Below are 4,271 nucleotides of genomic sequence, written 5' to 3'. Positions count from 1 at the left end.
TCAACCAAGAGAACAATTTGTCTCCCAATAAAGATGCATCACCACTTGTACTTCTTTTGTCATCTACACATCCGACTTAATCAACATTTGTATTTGCTTACAAAGTGAAATCATCATCCTTTTTATACCACAAGCCAAAATCTCGAACCCCTTTCAAATATTTGAATATTATTTTTACTATTTGATCATGAGGTTGCTTAGGATTAGGTTGAAATCTGGAAACCAAACATACAACCTGCATGATGTCCAACCTTGAAGCAGTCAAATACAATAATCCTCCAATCATAGATCTATACTCTTTTTGATCTACATTCAAAGATCCATCATCCTTACTTAACTTACAACCAGTAGCCATAGGGGTTGCAACTGGTTTACAGTTCCCCATTCGAAAATTACTTGATATACTTTGTATGAGAAATGAAAATGCCTTCTTTCAAATAAATTACTTGAAGACTAAGGAAAAATGAAAGCTCACCTATCATAGACATCTCAAACTCAATCTGCATTTCATTTGCAAACTTCTTACACACATCATCATCTCCTCCAAATATGATATCATCAACCTACACAACAACAATCAACAATTTACCACCTTCAACTTGAAATAATGATTGCTATTTGTAGTACCTTTTCTAAAATTTTGTTGCAACAAATACCTATCTAGCCTTGCATACCAAGCTCAAGGAGCTTGCTTGAGTCCATAAAGTGCTTTCTTGAGTCTACAGAACACATCCAGATCTTCTGACAACTTGAACCCATCCAGTTGTTCAATTTATACTTCTTCTTTAAGTTCCCCATTCAAGAATGCTTACTTGACATCCATCTGATATACCTTAAAGTTTTTATATGCAACAAATGCAAAAAAAATCCTTATAGCCTCTATTATTGCTACTAGAGAAAATATCTCAGTGTCTATACCTTTAACTTGTGAATAACTCTTACAAACCAATCTTGCCTTGTTCCTTGTGACTTCTCCATCTTTATTTAGCTTGTTCCAAAACACTCTTAGTTCTTATCGCATTCTTATCCACCAGTCTAGGTACCAATTTCCATGTCTGATTCTTATTTATCTGATTCATCTCCTCTTCCATTGCCTTTATCCAACTTTCATCCTTGCTAGATTCCACATAGGTCTTTGACTCCACCTGAGATAAGAAACAATAATTTATTTGTTCATTGGTTTCTGCAAATCTTCTTCTTGTCTGAACACCTTTATTCTTGTCTCCACTGATTTGTTCCTTTGAATGATTCTTCCACACATACTTTACTGGTGTTTAGGTTCCTTTTCTTCTGCATATATCTCTTATTTATATTTCAGAGCACCCTTCTCTTCTGCAAAAACAAAGAAAACTTGTATGTTAGTCTTAGATTTGGGTACAGTCTCACTTTGATTCCATTATTCACTAAATTTAACATTTGTACTCTCTAAAATCCTATTTAGTCTCTTGTTGTAACATCAGTATGCCTTATTCCTTATAGAATATCTCAAAAATATTCATTCATTTGACATTGCATCAAACTTCCCTAGATATTCCTCATCTCTCCTTATGTAACACTTGCTTTCAAAGATTTTGAAATACTTGACTATAGGAGGTCTTCCATTCCATAGTTCATAAGGTGTCTTTGTGTGATTCATTCTTACTTGCACTCTGTTAGGAATGTAAAGAATAGATGCATAATTTCTTTCCAATACATATTAAGAAAGTTATCATCCTTAAACATAGTTCTATCCATTTCAACAACAATCATATTCTTTCTTTCAACAACTCCATTTTGATGAGGAGTCCTAGGGGAAAAAAAATTTCTTATAATAACACGTTTTTTATATAAGAAATCAAATTCATTTGATGTAAATTGTCCTCCTCTACTAGAACTTAAACATTTGATCTTAGCATATACTTGATTATCAACCATAGACTTTAATACTTTAAAATTTTCTAATGCTTCAAATTTTTCTCTCAAGAAAGTAACCCATTTCATTTTAGAATAACCATCAATAAGCAACATAAAATAACCTTCACCATTTGATCCTCTTGTTATTTTTATTATATGAATCAACTCCAAAGGTTTTGAAGTTGAATGCTCCCTGCTCTTGAATCTCCTCTTTGTTTGCTTTCCCAACTAACATTCACTACACATAGTATCAACAAGTTTGATAATATCTAGCAAATATCTTACAACATCAATAGAATTGATCCTCACAATATTGTCAAAGTTGATATTGTTGCAAATATAAGTATGTTTTCATTGATGTCAAACTTGTTGGTCTAGATGTGGACTAGTCAGTCTGGATGTGATGTGATATAATTTATTACCACAGACTAGTGAAAGATGAGTTGAACCATGCACTCATTCAATTTTCATACATTGTATTTTATCTAGTGATGTGTCCAAAACTTTGGTGATAAGTCTCCGTTGGAGATTGTCGAAGATTATTGGTAGCGTGAGCTTGTATGGTTGTCATTGATGTCAAACCTAGTTATCCAGATGGATTTTCGTTTGGGTATGCTCTTGGTTTTTGCGGAATTATGTTTTGTGATTGCAATTAATTTTTTTGGTGTTGGTTGTGTCATCCTGTATTAAGGATGGTTCGACAAGATTTTGGTGCCCTCCGGATATGTTGCTAATTGTGTTGCAGTTTAGTGGATCATATTTTTTTGGTCCAGATATGTGTTGGAAGATGTGTTGAGATTTTGTTTTGGGTCTCACCATGGCGTGTAGAGATCTGCATTAAGTATTTTGCATTAGAAGAGGTTATGTGGTCAACTGATTGTTATTTCTATAGGTTATGTTTGGTAACGACTTTGGAGTATGTGTTAGCATGTGCAAATTGTTGGATCAATCATGGAAAGATGTATTGTAATATATTTTGGTTACATCTTTCTCTTGAAGTGGACTGATTTGAGTTTTTTAGGTTCAAGTGGCTTATTTTGTGTAATATTTCTTATTTTGTTTTGGCCGACTCTTATGTAGGATTTCAATGTTGTATCTCATATTTAAGATGCGTGGATGGATGAATTGTAAAGTGGATGAGAAGTGAATTGTGTGATAAGTATATGCGAATTATTTGCAAGCATATTTGAGTTTGTGATCATGTGAAAGTCAATTTGAGAAGAGATTTGAAGGTGATATATTCTGCAAGATAGTGTGTTGTGACAATGAAGATTATTAGAGATGTTTGCCATGATGTTAGTTTCTTGATCTAGTTGCTCAAGGACAATTTCATTTTCAGGAGAATCCTTATCAATTTGAATTTATCTATTTCATTCATTGCTAACTAATAGTGAGTCTTTTGGCAACAGTTTGTATCTTGTCTTGAAGAAGTCATCTTCAATTGAGCAAGTCATTTTTGTATCTTGCCTAAGGTTGTGCACCTTAGTTCTGCAAGTCCTTTAGGTGTTGGTGCTCCTTGGTAGTAAGCCTAAAGCATTGTAAACATTGTTATTCATATTGCGAGTTAGCTTCTCACCATGATTTTTCCTTGTTCGGGTTTTCCACGTAAATTTGGTGTTCATGTGTTGATAGTTGATGATTATGTGTTGATGGTTAATGTGTTATTGCTAAGTAAGTTAATGTTGTTTATTAATAATTGATTTTGAAGTTTCAGACCAACTCCCCCTCTCAGTCTTGTCAGGTGTTCAACAATTGGTATCATAACATTGGTTCTTCTTTGGAAAGCTTAATCACTTGAGGTAGATCTAGAGATGGCACAAGACCTTCATGTTAAAGCACCAGTGTTTGATGAAACAAAAATTACTTATTGGAAGGAAAGAATGTAGTCTTACTTGGAAGCATTGCAGAATGGAACCTAGGTGATAATTCAGATAGGTTATCAATGCCCTCAGAATGGACCATCAATTTTGGATGAAATTAAGGCTCATGAGACAAATGCAAAAGCTATAACAAAACTTATCAACTATTTTAGTGATGAAGTATTCGGCAAGGTTAAAGGAATGAAAGAAGCTAATGGAATTTGGAACAAGTTGTGTTATGCATATGAAGGTAATTCCAAGACCCAACACACATGAGTTTTGATCCTCTAGCCAAAAGTCAAAGGTTTTAGAATGGATGATGATGAAAGTGTTGAGTGCTACATACATAAATGATACCACAAAGGCTATCTAAGCTATTGGTGGATTGCTAGAGGAAAGCGATTGTTGGTATTATGGATGTGTTGCATTAGTTTTTGTCATTAATGTCAACACTTATCCTTCTGAAGATCTTTGGTTATGTTGAACAGGCACATTGTGTTCACCGACAAGTTCAGTGAC

The sequence above is a fragment of the Cryptomeria japonica genome, chromosome 1 (assembly GCF_030272615.1).
Source record: "Cryptomeria japonica chromosome 1, Sugi_1.0, whole genome shotgun sequence".
Lineage (NCBI taxonomy): Eukaryota > Viridiplantae > Streptophyta > Pinopsida > Cupressales > Cupressaceae > Cryptomeria > Cryptomeria japonica.
Note: the sequence above shows the minus strand (reverse complement) of the source record.